The 24,100-nt window shown below is 36.3% G+C and overlaps 1 protein-coding gene across 4 annotated transcripts in view; it reads left to right on the forward strand.

The window, feature by feature from the left end:
* The first annotated feature begins 883 nt into the window (after nucleotides 1–883).
* Fstl5 (follistatin like 5) overlaps nucleotides 884–24,100 on the forward strand; it is a 654,438-nt gene continuing 631,221 nt past the window's right edge. For 2 of the 4 annotated variants that reach the window (XM_031374118.1, XM_031374119.1), the window contains exon 1: nucleotides 1,088–1,569. The gene's annotated coding sequence lies outside the window, so the exon portion shown is untranslated. Of the gene's footprint in view, nucleotides 1,570–24,100 lie in introns of all 4 variants that reach the window. The other 2 variants (XM_031374116.1, XM_031374117.1) reach the window with 2 other exon arrangements.

The following is a 24,100-nucleotide window of genomic DNA, read 5'->3' on the forward strand; positions in this document are numbered from 1 at the left end:
CCCAGTGAGAAGTTAACTTAGATTCCTGGAAAACGATGACAAACTCGTGCAATCTTGTGGAAAATAGCACATTAAGTAGTAGGTTTTTAAAAAAATGATACATATATTATGAAAAAGCTTTATGTAATTAAAAATCGTGTGCTTAGTTTTATATACTACTTTCTGTGCAATTAACACTAAGAGTAGGAAGTTTGTGTGGAAGATATGGGACTGATTCAGGGGTGGTTTTTTGTTTGTTTGTTTTTGTTTTCTTCACAAGTCAGAGATCACTGTGGATTTGACCTGTCTGGACTTCTTCCTTTGTCAAAGTCCTCTTTGTAGCATCTTGGGACAAGGAAGATCATACACACTGAGAGAACTGCTAAAAGCTATGACACTGCTTCCAGACTGTCCCATCTTTCATAAAGCAAGTGATGTATCAGACATAATAAATACTGTACAAGCTTCTTGGTTTGGCGGTGGGACTTGAAGCTGAGAACTTTCAAACAAAGCATTATTAATATGAGTTTCTAAGATCCTAGGATCTTCCATTCTATGAATCTTATCATAAATTAAACAGCCACATGGCAAAAAAAAAAAAAAAAAAAAAAAATCCTGTTTCCGAGAGATGATAAGCTTTACAAGCTTTCATATACCCTTCCTGCGCTCAGTCAAGTTTCTGCAGCACGGCCTCCCTCCAAGAGCCCCAGATAGGAGCAGAAGTCTGAATCAGGTTCCTATCCACAACCAAATGAAAGAGAGAAAGTTTGGTCTGGAAGATTAAAGTGGTTTGAGGTATGAGACAAGGCTAGATGGCTTCTTAGTGCACAGTACTTTCCCTCACAGTCCCATACTGTGAGGCCTGGTCTCCCTAACCGGCTGTGAGGTCGCAGAGTCCCGGGAGCCACGGTCCCAGGGAAGGAGGAGGCACGGACACAGCCGCAGCCTTTAGTTTCTGTTGGGCTCCGCGAATCGAGCGTCAAGTCCGACAATGCCCATGCGGATTTTAATCTTGAATCTGGTCCTCTGGATTGCGGTGGCTGAGCCCAGTCAAGGGGCCGCCCGCCCCTCACCTCCGGGAGAGTTAATATGCAAAACAGTTACGTCAGATGTGGGGGCGGGGCACACAGGGGTTGACTGGCAGCCTGGCTCTTGCGGAGGGAGGAGGCGCGAGAATCAGCCTGGTTCAGTGACTGAGACAAACTGGACGTGAGCGGAGCTGGTGCTGTCCACAGTGTGTCGGTGCTGAACCCCGGGTGTGAGGATCGCTTGCTTGGGCACCTGGAGGCAACGCCCACTGGAACCCTCTGTGCCCAGTGGGACCCGCTTCACCACAGGACCCAATTTAACTTGACAAAGGAGTGCGACTCGGACGTGGGAGAGACTCCTATGTTTGCAATCTGGGCGCCCACTCAGGCGTGACTTTGGAGATTTCTATAGTTTTAACTCAAAGTATTTTGATTTTTTTTCCAACCTAAGAGGATCTTTTCATCGTTATTATTTTTCTTCTTTCTTTTTTCTACTGTGACTCATATTACCACATCATTTAGAAATCTTTTTGGAGGACTTTTTTTTTTTACTTGAAATAAGGTAAGAATAGAATATTGTTATAAATGATTGCAAATAGATGAGAAATGCAGACAGCCATGGAAAAATTTAAAAATAAGTTATGTTTATTTCTATAATTTGAGAAAAGACTTTTGGAAATAATTATAAAAATTAATAATTTGATACAACATGAGATGCTCTTCTAATCATACTGAAGACCGTGATTATTTAAGAGTTAAAGAAGTTGAGAACTGTTTGTTTTTGTGAAGTTAATGTTATGATACATCTTGCTTTATCAGTGTAAATATGTTAGATGAATACTTCTAGTGTGGCTTGGGTTAGTAACTGTTCAATATCAAGCCCACGAATATGTGTATGAATGTGATAAAAATTTCCAAGTTCTTAAATTAAATGTAAAATACATTTAATTTAAAAACATATTTGAATGACCTACTATTTGGTTAATAAATGATATTTTGTGTGTCCAGAACATGGATTGCAAAGTGCTGAGCTTGTTAACATGGTTTGGAGGGGAGACGGGAAGCATAGGGCTATTTCTGCCAGGCTGGCTTCATTTACATATGTTGTGCTATGGGTGCAAATAAAACTAGTGAAACTCAGTCTGAGCATTTCACACCCAAGGTCCTGTGAATTTCCAAGTTGGGGGCTGCTTGTTCTGTTATTGTCTAGTAGATGTCATCTCTTCCCAGCCCCATGGGTCAGAGGTGAATGCAAATGAGATACACTGATTTAATAACATAGTATTAGTTTACATTATAGTGTTGGCTGCTTTGGTGATTGAGTGGAGCAGGTAAGCTTGGGTTGAGAAGATGTCTTTCTATTTCATCAATTTTTAACCTCTTGCATGCTTAACAGAGAACATTTTTCTACTTAAGAGGTTGAGCGTGGAAGCTATGTTCCTTTTGTCATTTGGCAGTGTGATCTGAGTGCATTTGGAAAGGAGAACTCGGTGTGGACAAGCACCAGACAAGACTGCTCATAGTGAGCAACCACTAAATGGTGGAAGTTACTTGGTGTTCCTGTAGATCTTGCTATTGTTCATGCATGCATTAGATAGATGAGAGTTGTCTGGGAAATGGTGTATTTCTCCATTCAGTGACATTAGATGAAGGAGAAATGCCTAGAAAAAGGCAAAGCTTGTTTCATTACAATTCTTGTGTTCATCGGAATAGGTAGGCTGTAATGCTGCTTCATACTTAACTGTCTGAACTCACTAAGGGTGTGCTGTGCAAATCATCAGGGTGTAGTAAGTTAAGCTCACATATTTTGGATGTTAAAATGTCTTAGGCGTTTGCACTATAGTTACACTAGAGTTACTGGGAGTTTGAGTGCGTATGATTTTAAGTCATTCATCTGAGTAGAGATTTTTCATTTTGTTTAGATCACAGCTTCTAGGGGAGGAATTGCTACAAGAAATGCATATTGCTGCAGATTATCCCAAGCTAAAGTAAATACTCTTAAATTGTTACCTGTTTCTCACTTAACAAATATTCTTTGTAGGATTTATGTTAGTCATTAGTTCTTGTGCTTAAATATTCATAAATAATTAAAATTTTGAACAAGTGGATTCATAAAGCCACATCATCTAACACAACAATAAATAAGACACATGAAATAAGACATGCCTGGAAGTTTTGATAAACATGACTTTGTTTGATGAAATTGTTTTTCACTACTATTCATCGTGAATTTTCTTTTAAAAACTAATTATAGTGAAATAAAATATTTCACTTTGGAGTTTCAAGTGAAATGATGGTTGCTTACATATTTATTAATCTTGACACATTCATGCATACCATAATTCTACAAGTGGCTTGAAAGGCAGCCACATATGAACCTTACATTTATTTTAATATTTTTGGGATACCAATTGTTTTTGTTTGTAGAGAGTTTTCTGTCCTTATTCAAATAAAAAGTCACAAAAATTCAGTGTTCTTACAGATGGAATTTTGTTATCAAAATGTGATATTTAAATACAAGTTAAAATATTAGTGGTAATTGCAGTATTTTAGATCAGTAATAAGTTAGTTCAGTGGGACAAATGAATGCACCCAATGATTTTTATACATATGTAGCTTTTATGTCTTAGTGATGAAGTAAGATAATTGGGTTCCCATAGTGTGTCAAAAGTTTGCATTTAGAAGATCTTATCTCAATGGAGAATAAAATATGCACTATATAGCAATAAAATTTCCAGTTTTAGAGACACCGGGGAAACAATTAAATATGGTAATTAATTAATTGCTCATTCAGAAAAAAAATCATACAATGAACATTAATTCATTCAAGACAATACAAAAGCCATATTTAAAATCAAACACTAGGTATATTATTAAAATAATAACTTATGTCATTACAGAAACTGTAAAAGTGCAACATAGCTCACTTTAAAGTGATGAACTTCGACAGGTGCACAATTATTGTTTTCAATATCCTAAAACACACTGAGGTAAAAATAAAATACAAGAAACTTGCTGGATGAATTTATTTTATTTTGATAAGTATGTGAGAAACTATATATTTTAAGATTTATCATAAGGATTATGTTTTTGAGAAATTTATATGTGCTGCTAGTCTTTCATATTTGGCCAAATTTCTATAATAATACTAGCACACATGAAATATAATGCTCAAAATTTTGTTGTGAACTAATAGGCTAGGAAAAACACTTTCTATAGTTACCGTCATTTTGACAGCCAGGTGGCCAATTATCTCTTCCAAACAATCTTAATCACCCTCTGACTTAGGGCCACCAATGTCCTTTGGGTATAGTTTCTGTAAGGTGACATAGAAGGTCCTTGTGGGAAAATGCCAGTTTTCCAACTTAACTAGTATATATAACCAAGTAATTGATCCCTTTGTGCTTTAAATCATCTTAGTGTTTAGCAATTAGTGGTGTTATAAGTGTTAGAACATTGTTTTGATAAATCCAGGGTTCCTGTGAGTTTGAACATGAGTGCTTTGAAAGAGAAAGAATTAAGCAATGTCATTGGGGTTAGTTTTATGAGAGACATTGTGTGTGTGTGTGTGATTGTGTGTGTGTGTGTTTGTTCGCATCAGTTCTGGACTACTATAAACATGCAAAGAAGATGATCTGAAAGATGTGAGTTCAAGACATGTTGCTTAATACAGAAGTAATGAAAGTGATAGGCCTAAATAAAATGTATACTTTTGGTGGTAAATGTGTCTTTTAATTTCTATCATTTTTATTTAGACCAGTTTACTTGATGATATATTAGTTTTAGGGGGTATTTTTTCAATATTTTGACTGAAAATGTTTTTCAGAAGCTCTTAGAATTTTTTTTTTTTTTCGAGACAAGGTTCCTCTGTATAGCCCTGGCTATCCTGGAACTCAACTTTGTAGACCAGGCTGGCCTTGAACTCAGAAATCCGCCTGCCTCTGCGTCCTAAATGCTGAGATTAAAGGCATGAGCCACCACCGCCTGGTCAGAAGCTCTTAGAATTAATGGCAATAGAAAATTAATTATTGTAGAAATAAGGAAAGAGAATGGAAGTATGCATAAAGAAGAAGTTATGCAGGAAGTCCAATAATAATCACTTCTGGTAAATAACTTGAAGCTTATTGTATGTAAAAGAAATGGTTACAAAAATAAATGGATTTCTTTATAACTTCTGAGAATAAGTCATATACTTCTAAAGGGAAATGTTCCAACTATTCCAAAATATGGAACATTTTTAATTCTTGTGTATGATTGTCTCTTATATACTATTTGGGGAAGAAACCTAGTAATCTCTGAACTTTCTCTTAAACCAAGTAATTAATAATATTTAAAAGTAGTTTTTGGTTTAAACTATGTAAATCTATAAGTAAAGTGGTTACATAGTGAATTCTTGTGCATGTCAATACAGAGAATATTATTTTACCTTATAATGGACTCATAGCATTGCTGACTATTCTAAAACATAATGCAAAAGAGTTAGAAACACTTTGCTACTGAGTTTTATTTCAATGTACTCATTATAATTGATAGTTATGGGAAGCATACTAAACAGATATCTGTTCCTTGCTATGTAGTACCTGGTAGCAGGTAAGTTATACATATAGTAGAAATTTAAAAATACCCATAACCACATTCCTTATATATGATAAAATAAAATTATTTTATCTTTCCTTTCAGAGCTAAATCATTTACACATATTGACTACAGTTTTTTAAAACCACAAAGACTTTTTTATTCTGTAAAACCCTATTATTTCCTTATACACATGAAGAAAACAATGCCTTGTGTTCTATGGTCATATGCTCTGTGAAGCATATAAAATCTGCTTGTCTGAAATCTGTAATCTTATGCCACAAGACAGGATCAGATAGGGTCTTAGCTGTCTCACTGAGGAATGAGGAGGTGAACTCTCCATCTTTCTAAGGCAAAGCCTCAGAGATGCTAATGGTAGGTTCATTGGCTGCTCCACTTTGGTGACCTATTGGTATTTCAAACTGTGCCTGTGGAGACAAGATTCACTTATTCACCTCTGAAAAGAGGTATGAATACACACACACACACACACACACACACACACACACACACACATGCAAACACACTCAAAATAGAAGCCATTCAAATTTTTAATAGATATATAATTGTTATTTATCTTAGGTCACGTTTAACTAATCTTTTCATTTAACATTTCTGTACTTTTGTATAGTTGACAATATTATCATTTTAAATATAAAACCAAGAAACTCAATTCAAACATTTTCATTATTCTTTTGAGTTTTTTATTAATTAATAAAATGTTTACACTGCATATCCTCTCCTGTCCACCCTCTGACTGTTCCACATTCCACACCTTCTCCACAACCCCCTGCCTCCACATAGATGTCCCACCCCCTACCACACCTGAACTTAAACTCCCTGTGGCCCTCAGTCTCTTGAGGGTTAGGTGCATTATCTCTGAATGAACACAGTCCTGGCTGTCTTTTACTATATGTGTGTTGGGGGCCTCATATCAGCTGGTGTATGCTGCCTGTTTGGGGGTCCAGTGTTTGAGAGATCTCAGGGGTCCAGATTAATTGAGACTGCTGGTCCTCCTACAGGGTCGCTCCTCTCCTCAGTTTCTTTCAGCCTTCCCTAATTCAACAGCAGGGGTCAGCTGCTTCTGTCCATTGGTTGTATATAAACATCTGCATCTGACTCTTTCAGTTGCTTGTTGGGCGTTGAGAGCGTTAAAGAAAAATTTTAAAAAGCTAGAAAATTACTATCTATTAAAATACCTATATAAGAGAGGGATTTCTTTCCTCCATATTATCTGGTAGTGAGTCATACACTTCTTACGTATGACTATTTACATCATAAAATATTTTTACACCTTGTGTATGATTACTTTCATGCACTGATATGGTAAATTTTGAAAAAGATGAATAGGTTTACCCTGAGCTAGGAGCTGCACAACAAACCAAGCTCCTCAGACTACAAAACATGTTTGTTTAGCTGTCTGCTGTGGACACTTGTTCAGCTAGCATAAACACTTCTGTTTTATACCCTTTGCTACAGTGAATGCTCCTCATCATTTTCCTGAGATATATCTTTAAATGTTAAATTATATTGAAATTATTACAAACATTTCTGTTGAGCAGGCACACTTTTGAGTACATGGTCCCAGAGTTCTAGCAGAAATGTTCCTCTATATATAATGTTATTAAGTATGATGCATTGTCTGATCTCATACTTTAAGTAGTTTTAAAGTATTATCACTGTCAAATGTTTTCCATTTTGTCTCTAACAGAAGAAGAAATTGCAGAAGAGGGCAATTAGTTTCTTAAGAATCCATTATTTTTTTTTTTTCCTAACTAGGTAATGACAATTCAAGCACAAATGCAACAGGAAGCAATCTGTATTTGTAGGCTGTTACTCATTTTCAAACCATCAGGTCAGCAAGGTCACAAAATGTTTAATAGTCTGCAAGATTAAAGAAAATAATCAGAATAAACTCCCCAGTCTTGAAGCAGGGCTGCAGAAAGGGAGGTCTTAGGTAGGTGCCACACTGCTCAGGATCATACTCTGTTGTCTGCAGTTGAGTGAGGTAAAGGTGCACCCCGACCACTAGCTGGAGCTCTTCATTTATCCAAAAGTCAGAGCCTCAGGTGAAGAAGACAAGCCAGGTGGTGGTAGAACCATAGCTCATCTCCCAAGTGAGCCACAGACTTGCATCACATCCCAAGAGCATCCTCATTATGCAGGTCTATGCTTGTCTTAACAAGTGGATCCCAAAGCACATTTAAAAAAAAAAGTTTGTAAGGTTGTTTTTGTTGAGATGTTGAGAAAGTTCAAAGTAGAAATGTGATAGACTTCTTTGTTTGCTTAATTCGCAGCATTTCTCTCTTGAAATTGAACCTGCTACAAAATAGCAATAATCTTGGGAGTTTTGCCTCACTGCATTTACCAGGCATTTGAATCAACCTTAAGCCTCATCTGTGTAGCCATATCAAAAAACCCATTCAAAGTAGTTTCAAAGTAGTACTGTTCTTGCACAAATACTCTGAAATCTATAGCTCTTATCGAGATGGCTATGTCTCTAAATTGCTTGCCATGCAATTTAAAGACCAGAGTTCATATCTCCAGGATCAAGAAAAGTTGAGTGTGGCATAGTATACCTACAACACCAACAGTGAGGAGACACTAACATCCATGGGGGGTTGTTGGTTAGCCAGTCAGGCTAAATCAATGAGATCAGGCTCACTGAAACTCACTGGAGAGAAACTGAGGAAGATGCTGTATATTAGCCTATGGCTTCCACACACATGCTTATGTGTGCCTGCACACACATATATGTAAATAGGCACATACACGGATACATAAATCCACACATATATCAAGCACATAAAGCGATCACATATTTGTATTACTTAATGCTTGGTTGAATGTATACTCTTTATATTTGCTACATTTTGTTCATAAATTTGCTGTGTTTTATATTCATAAGACTATAAAAATTGGGTTGATGGATTTGGATTGTGGATTTTTAAGTTTTTAAAATCTATCATTTTCTTATTCTTTGCTTCAGTTGTTAACTGAAAATAACACAAAGCCTGTTTCATTTATTCTTTGCCATGTAATCAGGGATGCATATTAAGTCAACAGATAATATAAGCATGAAGCAGAAGGCAAAAGGACACCTTGTGTTTGTTAGGTAGGGAAAGTAGAATAAATGTATTTTATATTTACTCTGAAAAAATGTACATTTCAAAAGATGGCATTTTAAAAATATATCAGATATATGTTGACGTTTTTATTATTAAGTTATAGGTGGGTAAATAATTTGTTTTGTTTTTGCAAAGGGTTATGTCAAAATGACATTACACTTATATATTTTGTAATTTACTTACCATGCAAGAAGTTTGACCTTGATGCAAGCTAACAGAGATTAGCTAGTACACAATTCAATTTTAAATCTTAAATAAATGGTAATTTTCTAAAGACCTTTCAGATCATCTCCATTTTATTGTAACTAAATTCAACAAACATATTACATACCAGTTACTTGGCAGGCAATCTCTTAGGTGTTTGGATTGAGCATGAAAGACAGAGACAGAGCACTTGGTCTGATGTTTCTTTTGAAAGACAGGCTATAAGAAAATCAATAAATGCAAAGTATGAGTCCACCATGTGTATAATTGATATGACAGAACAAAACATGGAAAGGATTGCTACAGGATGAGGGCGAAGCCTAAGGGAGGAATCATCATAAGTACAACTTAATATCATTTACAGCATCCAGCAAGTAACTCCTGCCCAAAGTTAATAATACTTGTGTTTATTGATTGATTGATTGATTTATGGTCTGGAGATAGAACCCAGGCACTGTATGCAATAATCATGTGCCTCTTACTGGTTTACACCTTTAGCATTTATATTCTTTAAAATATACTTTTCTAAAATATAGTAATTCATTTAATTAATTTGACACTGGATAAAATGACATTAATACATATCAGGGACATGAAGTTTTAATAACTAGGAAATCAAACTTACATTTTAAATTAATAGTAATCTAAACTTAAGATGGAAGAATGTTGAGTACTGGTTATCTCCTTATAGAAAAGACCATTATAATTAGAAATCTTAATTTATGTGGTACCATAAACTCTTTTAAAATGAAGATCATTTTGTAAGATAGTATACACTGTTAAGTGTTATAATATTGAAAAAATTGAAGGCTCATGGCAAATTATTCTTTTCATTGTATGATCTGAACTACCCGATTGTTCTCCAATGACAGGGTCCTGATGGGAAGTGCCAGGGGATGAAAAAAATATATAAGCTCAGGTTAGAAGGTGTTTTATACAACCTTTCTTGTGCTAGAGAAGTTTACTAAGAAGCACAACAGATTATATATATTGTAGCAGAAAAAAAATGGCCAGTGTTGGTAATGGGAAATTATAAGATGGAAAATGTTATCTGTCACATACATATACACAAAACATATACACACACACATAGTAAAGCACACCTCTAGTTGTGTCAAACAGTCCATTTATATAGAAAATTAACTAATGTGGTAGTGATAGTGTCCCATCTGGTAGGGGGTCAAATGAAGTGAGAAGGAAAGCATGCTGGCCCACTGTGGGCCCAGTTTTTCTCAATTTATGACGACTGTGCACCCATTTTCTTCACTGTGGACTGAATCCTCAGAAACTGGAAGCCAACATTACAATTTCCTTCTGTGTACAGTATATTTATCATGGCGACTGAAAATCTCAGTAAGCAGAAACCCTGAGACTAGAGAAGGGGTGTAATTGTGACCAAATCTGACCCAGTAGGTCTTCAGCTTCTAGGACTTATTTGTGGGAAAAATTTGCAAGAGTTTGAAAGTGCAAGGTAGAGAAACCACAGAATGTTAATTAAGCACCAGTGCTTAGTGAGGAATCTGAGGGGGAGCTCAGAAGACTAAAACTCCAAAAGAAATAAATACAATAAAGCTGTGCTCATGGGGCTTTTGGTGGGAGGAAGAACTTATTGAGAGACTGGAGTAGAGACAGTACATGTTATATTCTGAAGAATAATTTGTCTGCATTTTATTCATGTCCATAGACTTTGTGTCAGGCAGAATTTAAGTTAACAGACTGGTTAATATGGCAGAGAAAATGTCATGATATTCAGGCTTTGGTTAGGTTTTATGGCTGCTTTTAGATAGCCCTGCCGTGGGAATGAGGAGCAAAAGCCAAAGAAGAAAGACTTGATGCACTTGTGGTTTGATTGGAAAAGTGTGTGTAAAGGTGGGGCACAATAAGGCACGGTTTCTGAAGTAAATATAAGAAATCAAGTGCTTTGTACTGGAACAATGTGTTAGAATTGGCTAGACATCATCCTTTGCATGATCTAGGCTGTGGAAAAATAAATCCCATGGAACCTTCTTGAGGGTATTTCCCGGGTTCTCCACACGTAAACCTGCCTGAGAGATAATTTCTCCAATTCACATGCAGTTCTCCAGCTCCCAGGTACTCAGAAAGGAAAGCCATAGTCTACAGGTGTGGCTAGCAAGGAAACAGAGCAGGCAAGTGTCAACTAGCAAAGCCACAGGGCCACAACTGCCCAGATATTTCAGAACTTAGATCATGGTACATCTGTCCCTGATGTTGGTCACTGAGAAACAAAACTTAGCATTTTCCATATTGGATGTAAGCCTTGGTTTGGTCCAGTTATTCTTGGTCATCCTTTTAAGTCTTTCTTTTGTACAATGGATGTTCACTCTGTACCTCTGTAACATAAATATGTAGTTTTGGATTTTTATGTTGGAACAATATTGAAACTCTCGGGATTTATGGAGATTGCTGTACTTGTTTTGTAATCTAAAATAACTATTATTTTTCTTTGTTGGGAGTGGTGGGGGTCAAGAACCAATATCTAGAATTTAAATTCTCTTGAAACTTAAATGAAATGCTACCCATAGGCTTGGGCATTGACAGCTTGTCTTCTCTTTGGTGGTGGCATTCTGAAGGGGTTGGAAATATTCCAACATGGAACTTATCTAGAGCATGTCACTAGAGCTATCTGTGGAGTAGTATCTCTTCCTTATTCAGTTATATGTATTTCTCTCTGGCCCAAGGAAGTTAAAAGACTCAACTGTCTGTGCCCCACTGAGACACTGAGGCCAAATAAGTACGTTTTATGCCTGGCATTTCTCAGATGCTCTGTTGCAGTCATAGTGAAATCTTGTGGCTCTTAAGTGAATATCTGAAATTTGTGTTCTTCCTGAATTACATGGTGACTTGTTCAGAATTTTACATCTTAATAGAAAAGCTACATATGCTAAAACCTGTGTTCCTTCAACTACAGTGTTCTTTCCAATGATCTACTATTCCAGACAGTCTGGCATTATGAGGGAGACAGAGATGCCTAGAATGCTTGGGCTTTATGCACAGACTTGAGAACTAGAGTTTTTGTTAAAGTTGCTATGAAATCCTGTTCCTGGAGCATAGCATAGCAGGAAACCATATACAATTCAAAAGGGACTAACATTTAATTATTTTAAAATAAGCTATAACTTTACAAAATAAATGTCAAAATTAAATGCAGATTTTTTTTTTTTTGTTTCTTGGCAAGATACCAAAAAGTGCCTCTGGAAAAGGTAAGGCTTGAAAGACCTACCACAAATTGTGCCAAAGTTTCACCTGAATTATTTTCCTTTGTGAGAATTCTCGTAATGCTATTATTCCTTGAGCTCAAAACCTTTAATGAAAAAAAGAAAACAAAATTCCAGAAACTTTACTTTTTTTTTTTTTAAGTACATGCCTTTACATTTCACAAAAACAGTTGGAAATAAACACTTTCTGAAACCATTAATTTTCTTTTGACAAGTGCCCTGTTCCTTTGTTTCCTGAGGCTGGAAGAAGGTAAAAGGCTCATTGTCTGCACATGAATAGCACAACCTAGCTGATGAAATCTGGAGACAACTTCCTGCCAGCTGTGAGAACTGCTCTCCGGGCTAGCACTCTCCTGGCCATCTTGCTAATTATATATGTTTTGCTGAATGCCTCCCTCTAAATCAGTAAGGAGACCTGAGAAGGATGTTAAGGGTATTTTGTTAGGAGCTTTATGGTACCACTGTGTTCTTCTTCAAAAATATCTTCAGGTATAGGGAAAAGCATGCTTTCAAGTGGAAAAATAACCCTGATGAGTTTAGGAAAACCACCATCACTGAACCATCTTCTGGTGCTTTAGCCTTTTGTCTGAAATGGTTATATCCTGTTTGGTGTCACCTGTACATGGGCTTTACGTATGCAAAGTATGGCAAACTCACTGTGGGAGACCAGCCATTTTTCATTCCACTTTATAGCTCTTCCCACTGGGACATTGTCTTAAAAATGTCTAAATTCAGGGTGGTGAGGAGGGAGTGGGAGTACCCTCATAGAAGTGGGGGGGGAGGAGGTAGGATCAGGGGTTTTCAGAGGGTAATCCAGGAAGAGGGATAACAATTAAAATATAAATAAATAAAATAACCAATAATAAAAAAAGAGAATTTGAAGAAACATCAACACATGAAATTAAATTTTGTGATGGCCAGGAGAATATTACAGGCTTAGTTCTCAAAATTTGCTGCTTAGCTCAAATAGTTTGAAGATAAATATTAATAACTGTTTTAACATAGTACTTTTGTAACAAAAACTGACAGATTGCTAATCGCATAAATCCTCTGAAATTATTAAACATGTCTGATGCATTCCATATGCATGAACTTCAAGATAGCAAATATCTCAGGTTATTCTTTATGGAGACTTTGCTGTGTGTTTTTCAAATGTCTCTCTCAAAATATAAAACATTTTTAAGTTAAAAACTTTTCAATTTAAAATTTATTTCTATCAGAAAATATTATATACCTTCTCAGAGCTCAGTTGAAAACATATGATACAAAATTAGCTACTATATAGCATGATTTATGAAAAAGAAATGGATCATATACACGTGTAATAACTTCTCTTTTGTTTGTTAGAGGAAGGGTTTAGCTATGTGCTACAGGCTGGCCTCAGTCTCACAGTGAGGTCATGCTTCCTGTGCCTCATAATCTTCTTTCCTCCACCTCATAATTGTTGAGGTTACTAGAGTGTTTCATGGTATCTCCTCTTATTTCTAATAATTTACTCACATAAATTTATTGTAAAAGTATTATTAACTACCTATGTAATATTTTATTAGATATCATTTTAGTATGTTATTTTTGAAACTAATTGATATTTTTCTATATGACATCAACATGTGTTTTACTGAGTTACTGGATAAATATCCTATGGCTGAGATAAGTGTTGCACTATTCCTGTGACAACTTCATGAAAGCAGGCTTCACCAGTTTTCTTGCTGCAATTTTACTGATGGGGAAAAGGAATTTCTGGATTTTTACTTATATCCTACTTATTTGTGAATATGGTCTTGTGGTATTTTTCTTACAAGATGAAACACTGTATGTTTCTTGGTCAGTTGAGGAGAAACAGAGCTGGACTGTGTAAAATCTATGGACGTGAACTGTGAATCATTTCAGGATTTCTCAGCTAATCACTCTACTTGCGCGAGCTAATCACACTATGAGAGACATAGGCTACCTCACGAAGGGGTCATAACTAGTACTGATAGATACATACATGAACACTGAGAGCTTTAAGGGAGCCAGTGCTTTTTTGTGTTTATATATCTACAATTCCTAAATTTCACGTATAAGTTGAATTTTCTTCTTTGATATATAATACTTCCATTAAAAATTATCTTGTTCAGTCTTTGGAGAAAGCACATGGGTTTCTCAAGGGTATGGACATTTCTTTGAAATAACATGCAAAATATGAATCTAAATAGAATCTATTATTCTGACGTAATGCTAACAAATATTGCCTGATTAAAAAATCAAAGTATTAGACAAAAATAAAGATCTTTGTTATTTATTTATCATTATTTAAAGAAATCTTACTCTCACATTTTTCTTTTTTGTTTAAAATTTTTAAAAGTTTGAATTTATTTATTTACTCACTTTACATCCTGATCGAATCTCCCCCATCTCCTCCTGGTCTCACCCTCATAGCCCCTTCCTCCACCCCCAACTTCTTTTCTCCTTAGAGAAGGGGAGGCCCTCCATGGGTGCCAACTTGACCTGGCCCATCAATTTATAAGAGGACTAAGTGAATCCTCTCCCATTGAGACCAGACAAGGCAGTCCAGCTAGGGGAAAGAAATCTACAGGCAGGCAACAGAGTCAGAGACAGGGCCTGATCTAGTTGTTAAGGGACCCACATGAAGACCAAGCTGCACATTTGCTACATCTTATTAAGCAACATAGACGTTAATCTGTGCCTCTAGTTTGTGATCAGCATAATTGTTATTTCATATCACTTTTTCAAGTTATTTAATTTTTAAAACTTATTTTTTACTTGTTTTGAGATTGTATTGTAATTATATCGCCTGCCCTCTCCCTTTTCCCCCTCCAACACTTTCTATGTACTTACCCCCTGCTTTCTTTCAAATTCATGACATCCTTTTCTTGCTGCGTTAGTGTCTCTCTCTCTGTGTGTGTATGTGTGTGTGTTCCTAAATATATAACTATAACCAGGTAGGTCTGTATAATATTTCTTGAATATATATAGTTTCAGTGCTGATCATTCAGCATTGGCTAACCATTGGTGTGCTCTTCATAGACAGGAACTATTTTTTCAGCTCTCCAAATTCCTTAGTTGCCCCTAAGTTTATGATATGGAGGCTGCTGGGCTTTTTCCTGTCCACATTAGCATGTCTACTGGGATCATCCTCATTTAGGTCATGTTTAGGCAACCACATCTTGATTCCTCATCAAGGAAACCTCTCTTTGTAATAGACAGTGAACATTACAGAAAACCACAAATGGAGAACTGTGGAACCGATTCACAACTCACACATTTATAATAAAACTATGGCATCTAAGGCTCAGGGATCCTTGCAGACAAGAGGCAGAAAGACTACAGTCTTCTGCCAGACTAAAGCCAGACCTGATGGAAGTTTGCTGTGAGATTGTATCACCTAAGTCAGAGAAGCTACCCCTATTTGTACCTCTTTTAAAGAAAATATTTGTTTAGATTTATCTATTTATTTTATGTGTGCATGTGTGTGCCTAGTGCCTATGGAAGTCAGCAGAGAGTGTTATAGATCTCGTATTGCATATCTTCGTGAGATGCCATGTGGGTTTTGGGAATAGAACCTGGGTCCTCTGGTATAGCAGGACACACTCTTAACTGCTGAACATCTCTCCAGTCCATTTTTCCACATTTTTTAAATGTTATTTACATGTCAATTGCTGCCTTCTCCATGTCCCACTTCACAGAGTCCCTCCTGAGAGAGTTGGGTCCTCACCCTGGTGCATCAAGTCTCTATAGGGTTAGACACACGACCATTTCTTAAACACTATATTATTTTATTTATGTATTTTTGTATTGGGAAACCTTAAGCTTTTTATTTTAATGAAACATATTAAATTATTGTAAACACTACTCACTTGCATTGTGCAAGCTTTATTACTAAATGAATTGAATACTGGAATTTTATCTTTAGCATATTGCAAATATTTTATCTTATTGACAGATGTTAAGGAGAACATGATTTTAATTTGTCTCAAACATTTATTCCACAAGGAAGGATTTCTACAGATCTATATATGTCTTATTTATATAGACATGCATGTGTATATATGCAGATTGACTTAGTTTACAATATAAATGAAAGAAATCTGGAGGAAAATTGAATCTACATAGAATTCAATGTTCACAATTCCTTGCTATCACATAACTCATTAATGAGATAAGTATCTATTTCAATTTACATGGCATCAGAGTTAACAATATGTGGATCTCACCTTAATTTCTACACACTTTCAGATTTATGGGAAATTCTAGTCAGATAACTTCAACCACTTCATTCTTGGGGATGTTTTCATAATTACTTTAATGCTGTAGTTTTACACAAGGATGGGTGATGAATGATGCATGGCACAAATGAGAAGTTCTGCTTCTGACTTTACATAATTATTCCTCAAACAAGCTCAGGGACGTAACCTTAAAAGTTGTTTTGTTCATTTACTGCCTTGTTGCCTTGCTCTCTCTCTCTCTCTCTCTCTCTCTCTCTCTCTTTTTCTCTGTATATATATATATATATATATATATATATATGTATGTATATATCTCCCTACTAAGTATAGTATTTTTCCCCAGTTTATACTATGCAATCATTTCAGCACTTTAAATTAATTTCAGATAAAATATGCTGCATTCCTTTCTAAAATAGTTTGACAGATCATTTCTTTGTGAAATGCAAGTTAATAATGCCTGACTTAGGTAAAGTCATAAATCACTTAGACTTAGAGAAGTTTCATATGTTGTTGCTGTGAGTAGGACCATAAAACAGTTTTACATGTTGAAATGAGCACAAATATAGTTTGTGGGATTGTGTACCATATAAATGATTATTCATTTTTGTCAATAGGCACTAACTTAGCTATGCTTAGCCTGAAATGTATAATATTCTATTTTTATAATGTGCTATAATGTACACATAGCCTTTAAAATTACCAAGTCAATTGGAATTTGCATATTTGCTGTAAAGATTAGTTTGTTTTAATAGAGCTGTGTGTTGCTATGTGAAGACTTGAGAATACATGGAAATTCTAGAATTGTGTATCTTTAGGCAGAGTTACTGAACTTCAAAGCAGGGCATAGAATAACTCTAGTGAAAGAATATTTATCATGCTAAAATATAAAATGTAAAATGTGAATCTTATCTGTTTATTTTTAAATGTTTTCTGAAATTTAGTGAAATACTATGTATGTATTTATCACTTTTAGTTATTAAGATTCTTTGAAAATTACCTGGAAATTTGTTCATTTCAAAGTCACTCACCAGATTTTATCTCAGCTAACAAAATTATGCTAATTCATCAGGTATATCATCTAGAAGCAAGCTTCTCATTATCCTAAGTGGTACATATACTTCAAACGTTAAGTTTCTAAGTATAGGTCAATGAGACAAAGTTGGAAGAAGCAATACAGTTGAAATATTTTATTAAACTACAGAGAAAGCCTTCATCAAGGCATGATGAAGAGATAACTAACTTAAATGGTAATAAAAAATGTTAATCTAGTTTAGATTTATCACTGATTCTCTTATTTTCTTATGCATTGATACAAATATATAATTTTGCCCTGCTAAGAAATTGTAGTCTTTATTATTAGACATGCTAAGATAAATCAATCATTAGCTGAAAGAAATCTGAAAAATAATAATGGATTCAAAAAGTTATTCAATGAAATAGATTCCAATAACACCTATATATTGTCTTTACATTTGCCTCTTGGTGTTGATTTCTCATTCTCATAGACTTCATGCTGTCTTCTTCATGAATGGAAAGCAAATATGATTAATGTACATTGTACAAAATGCTCAATTAATTAAGAAAAGTGTTAGGAAAAAACAAAAAATAGTTTTTCATATAATCTGTTTAAATATGAATAGTTTCTTATACCCAGCTCCTCTCAGATCCTACCTCCTTTTCAGCAACCCAAAGCAACACTCATTCTTGCTCTCTTAAAATTAGAAGACAAGCTGACATCTAAAAAGTAATAAAGATAAAAACAAACAAACAAACATGAGTAAGTTAAAACCAGCAAATGAATACAAGCACATTGAGCCAATGAAAAAGCACCAGAAATATGTGTAGACATAGAGACACACACTGACATGAAAAGAATTCCCCTAGAAGCACATAATCTGAAACCATAATATACACACAAAATAACTGTAGGATCAAAAAAGAGACAAAAGTTAAAAATGCTAGATAGAGTATTATAAGACTCAAAAAAATATTTCAGAGTTAAATTATGTTGTCCATTTATTGCTAGGCATGGGATCTTGCCTTAAAAAGTGGTTTGTATACCCTCTAAGACTTTCTTGGAAACAAAATCTATTTTTTTTTTCATTTGGGAGTGGTTATTAATAGAGGACAGTTTCTGGTTTAAGGTTGTGAGCCTGTGTCCATTTCCACTTTGAGCTCAGCACAGGCCCAGGAGCCTGTGCAGGAGACATGTGCAGGCCCTGTGTGTGCTGTTTCTGTCTCTCTTGAGTTCATCTGTGAGTTGATCCTGGTGTGCTTAGCAAGTCTAATGTCCTTCGTAGTCTCCATCACTTTTGGCTTTTACAATATTTCTTCCCCAGCTTCTGCAGGAATTTCTAAGCCCCGAGGTAAGGAAATTGATGGAGACATACCATTGACAAATAAGTTGTTCAAAGTCTTTGTCTTCCTACAAATTTTCCCGCTGAAGGTTTCTGCATTGATTTCTATGAGCTGCAAGAAGAAGCATCTCTGATGATTGATGAGGAGCTCACTGATTTATGCATATAGAAAATGTATTTACAAGTCATTATATTGTGACATTTCTTTAGCAGAACATTGGCATTTGGTTTTTCCATAGGTCCCTGTACTGTCTGGTTTTATGTGTCAACTTGACACAAGCTGGAGTTATCACAGAGAAGGGAGCTTCAGGTGGGGAAGTGCCTCCATGAGATCCAGCTGTAAGGCGTTTTCTCAATTAATTATCAAGGGGGAAGGGCCCCTTGTGGGTGGTGCCATCCCTGGGCTGGAAATCTTGGGTTCTATAAAAGAACAGGCTGAGCAAGCCAAGGAAGCAAGCCAGTAAGGAACATCACTCCATGGTGTCTACATCACCCCCTGCTTCCTGACCTGCTTGAGTTCCAGTCCTGATTTCCTTTGGTGATCAACAGCAACATGGGAGTGTAAGCTAAATAAACCCTTTCCTCCCCAACTTGCTTCTTGGTCATGAAGTTTTGTGCAGGAATAGAAACCCTGACTAAGACAAATCAGTACCAGCATGGTGGGGTATTCCTGTGACAACCACCTGACCATGTTTTGAGGAGGAATGTGGAAGGAATTTGGAGCTTCGGGCTAGAAGATCCATTTGGCGTTAAGAGCTCTGTGAGATATTGTGTAGGAGCTTGGAAGATCACGTTGAGAACAGTGCAGACAATGGAGGCCTGGCTTGTGAAATTTCAGAGGGAAGATTAAAGACTCTTATCAGGGCTATTGCTATTTTGATTGTGAAGATTCTGTGCTTTTGGTTAGCTGGGGCTGAAGAATCAGCTGTGATTAACAAGATACCAGAACTAAGAAAGGGAAAGTTTGGCATCACTGGGACAATGATGCTGATTAGCTGGAGCTAAGAAATTAGCAGTGCTTAAGAAGAGACCAGCATCACTGAGGTAAAATCTTCTGGGAAGTGTTTTCTGAGAGCACAGAGGCTGTGTTCCAGAGACAGCTAAGTCTGTCTTGTACCTTGTGCTGTGGCTGGACTTTGTAATGTGTAAGAGTCACCCAGGTGGTACTGGTTTTTTAAGGTATTAAGAGCTACAAGTGGGAATAGGGGTTGCAGAGAAGGACGGGGATTGATAGTAAAGAGAAAAGAGGAAAGAGGAAAGAGGAAAGGTAAATCTACCAGGATACTTTTTCAACCCCCAAGCAAAGGTAAAAGACAGGGGAGAGAGTCCCCTGTAGGTGATCTTCTGTAGGTCTGGCTATAGGAATGTGGAATTGGATTTGGAGGACAAGAGGAGCAAAGCAGATTTCCTAACTGATTTTCCATCTCAGGCAGTCAGTGGGCTTCCAGGTATTACCTACCCTGAGTGTTGGTGAATGAGACAAAGGGATGAAGTGAGCAACTCATTTCATATTCTTCTTATGGATCATAGCACTTGTTTTTTGAATTTTAATTTTATTATGTCTTCACAAATTAATTTTGTATATATGGGATTAAAAACTGATGTGATTTTGAACATAATCTATAAAGGTTAAACTAAACTAACATATTTATTCCTTCCAAATTTTGCTTATTTTTCTTGTGAGAACTCTAGAAATTTATTGTTTTGGAGATATTAAAATACATGACACTTAGTTACTGGTGATATTCAGCATCCTATACAATGTACCTATAAATATCAAATTTATCTCTCTTAACCCAAGCTTTGTATTAATCTTTTTTCTCCTTTCAAAATAACCATGATATTCTTGATGATTAACATCTCATCATGGAGAATGTACCTCTTCCAGAGCCAACAAGGATGTTCAAAACTCTAACTGAATTTGATTCATCCTAATCATGTGCTCTGTACTCACGGGATTGTATGTAACATAGCTATTCTGACATATTTAACTGTGATGAATATAATATAGCTCAACTAGTAACAGAAATAAATTTCCATTTGGAATAGCTTTGTAGGAGGAAAGTTCAAATTAAATCCTCTTAGTGCATTAAAATGCAAATATAAAAGGCAATCCAATTGAGTTACATCTATAATAGAACATATGACACAAATGGAAATTCTTCCCAAATAATTAAGTTATAGCTATATAATTCACTGAGGTGAGCATTTGAGTTTTGATCCTTCCCCACATTCCTTAAAGTTCATTAACTTTGAGCCACATTAAAATATACTTTGTTGATCTCTCACAGACTAGGCAAATGTGGCTGGGCAAATCCTTCTTACTGACTCCACAGAGACTTTGCTTGCAGTTACCTAACTACAACCCAAGTTTTAAAATTGATTGCATTTGTTTCAGATATAATTATGGAATTTTTCAAATTGTGACATTACCAGTGGTGGCACATGCCTTTAATCCCAGCACTTGGGAGGTAGAGGCGGAGGTACCTTGCAGCAGCAGATCTACCAAAGGAATAAGTAGGCCAGTAAAGGTGGTACGCTACCTACAGATTTTCACTCTCCCTTCTGTCTTCCATATTCAATCTGTTATTTTCAATTCCTGCTCTGTAGCAGACTACTTACTCTGGCTTCTCTCTTTCTCTCTCTCTCTCTCTCTCTCTCTCTCTCTCTCTGTCTCTGTCTCTGTCTCTCTCTCTCTTTCTGTCTCCCTGTCTCTCTCTGTCTCTCTCTCTCCTCCTATTGCTGGAGAAGTAAACAGAGGCCAGTGGAACATACTGCCATCTTCTTTTCTGTGGACCATATCAAATGCGACCACCCCTTCCAATCCATACCCATTCCAAAATACTGGCTCCTGATACCTAGAAGCATATTGTGCCCAGTAGTAGTCCTCTGTAACAACAAATACACCCTGGGACTTGCATGCAAACACACACTATTATATATATATATATATATATATACATATATATATATAATGCAAGGAAGGAAGAAAAAAGAAAAAGAAAGAAGGAAAAGAGGAGAGAAAGAATGAAAGAAGTAGGTAGAAACAAGAAGGAAATAAGAAGAGGAAGAAGGGTTGTGGGTGTTGCAGATAAGAAAAAAAACTAAAGCCTTTTAAAAACAAACTCACAGAGTTAAGTCTATCACTGAGATAGACAATTGAAAAGAATTGAGGAATAAAAGAGTAAAAAGTACATAAAGTAATAGGCATGGAAGGGTGGGGGCCTTGACTGAAAGAATTCACTTCCTTCTTGAGGTTTTGGAATTGTCTTCTTTGATTTTGTTGAATATATTTTCTATGCCTTTGAATTTCTATTTCTGTTATTTGTAGAGTCTGTTTTTTCATAGTGTCCCAGATTTTTTGAAAATTTTTTCTTGGAGTTTTTTTATATTTAACATTTTCTTTAATGCAAGTATCTCTCCCCTGTCTTGTTTTGGATGTCTGAGATTCCCTCTACCCTGTCTTGTCTTGGATGTCTGAGATTCTCTCTTCCCTGTCTTGTCTTGGATGTCTGAGATTCTCTCTTCCCTGTCTTGTCTTGCATGTCTGAGATTCCCTCTACCCTGTCTTGCATTCTCTCAGTGAATCTTGTCTCTGAGATTCTTGTTCAACTCCCTAACTTTTTTATTTCCTTTATTTCCTTTATTTTTATTTCTTTCAATTTGCACTTTCTTCATTGACTGCACTTTCATTTCCAGGTCTTGAACTATTTTATTTAGTTAGTCTCCTTGTTTGTGTTTTCATAGATTTCTTTAATTGACTTACTAATTTTCTCTATTGCATTCCTAAAGAATATTTTGAAATTCTTATTTTATGCTTTACTTCATGTTACATTCCTCAAGGCTTACTTTTCACAGGGTGTCTGGGCTCTACTCAAGACATATTTTCATGGCTTTTATTTTGTTTTTATCCTGGCATCTTGACATCATTATAGTATGATGTTAATCCTCAGTGCTAATATTTGGTTTTGTCTTCTTTGAGTGGCTGCTTTGTTCCTTGGTTTCTATTGCTCTCTCATTTAATGACAGTGTGACTCCGTGTGTTGAATTATTACTGGATAGTGATAGTTGTCACCATTGTGTCTTCTAGGCAGAGTGTGCTTCTAGATATCAGTAGACAGTATTTAGGAACGGGTATGGATTTGAAGGGGTGGTGGCATTTGAAATGGTTCACAGAAGAGAAGATGGCAGTGTGTCCCACTGTCCTCTGTTTAATTCTCCAGCAATAGAGAGAGGGGGAGAGGAGAGGAGAGGAGAGGAGAGGAGAGGGAGAGAGAGAGAGAGAGAGAGAGAGAGAGAGAGAGAGAGAGAGAGAGAGAGAGAGAGAGAGAGAGAGAGAGAGAACACCAGAGTAAGTAGTCTGCTACAGAGAGGGAACTGAGAACATTGAATTTGGAGGACAGAAGGGAGGGTGAATATCTGTAGGTAGCCTAACACCTTCACTGGCCTACTTATTTCTTTGGTAGATCTGCTGCTGCATGGTGTTACCAGGGATTGCTGGGTAGAATTTTGGCTGAGACAAAGTTAAGACAGAAAAGTTGGAAAAGATCTGTGTTAGCCATTAAAGATTGGGTACAGCAAGGAGGGGAGACTGTAGGAAGTTGTATGTTAGAGAAATGTGGGATAGTGAGATTGAAGATTGGATTTGGAGGAAGGAAGGGAGCGGTGAAGATAAGCTCGTCTGATTTTTTGGATACATGAGTTCCCAGAGAATTCCTGTTGAAGACGGGCACTGGGATATATGTATGAGTTGGGAAATATGGTTGGAGGAGGAGATTTGTGTGATAACCTGGGGAAGAAGGTAGAGAAGGAGGAGAGGCTACGGCAGATGGTTTCTATAGAGCTGATGGTGAGACCAGATGACTGGATTTAGAGAAAAAGAGGAAGAGGTGAGCAGCTGCAGTTAATCTGCCTGCTTCCCTGGCCAGAGTGCAAGAGATGTTCCTAGGGAATGCTTCCTGGAAAGGGGGCCTGAAATAAAGAGATTATTGGCAGAGTTTTCTTGTTAAAGCTCTACTAATACTATTTTTTTCATTGTTTAGTAGCCATTGTGTGTTAAGACCTTTTGGTATCTATTATATGCATAAAATGTATTTAGTTCTAGAGGAATTTGATGTGAATTACTGATCATAACTGATAACAGCTGAAGTAGAAAAGCATAAATAACATGACCAAAGTCCAATAGGTAGTAAATGGCAAAAATCAAAATACCATTCAACCCAAGTATGGTTACATTCTAAAGAGGCAGTGCTTAAGCTTTTGTGTTTTAGTTTTTTACAAGTTTTGGAAGATCTCAATTCCTAGGGGAACATCCTACCATCTATTATGGCTCAGTGTGATTGCTTCCGAGTCTGATGTCTACAT

This window comes from Mastomys coucha, unplaced genomic scaffold (genome assembly GCF_008632895.1).
Source record: "Mastomys coucha isolate ucsf_1 unplaced genomic scaffold, UCSF_Mcou_1 pScaffold16, whole genome shotgun sequence".
Taxonomy (NCBI): Eukaryota; Metazoa; Chordata; class Mammalia; order Rodentia; family Muridae; genus Mastomys; species Mastomys coucha.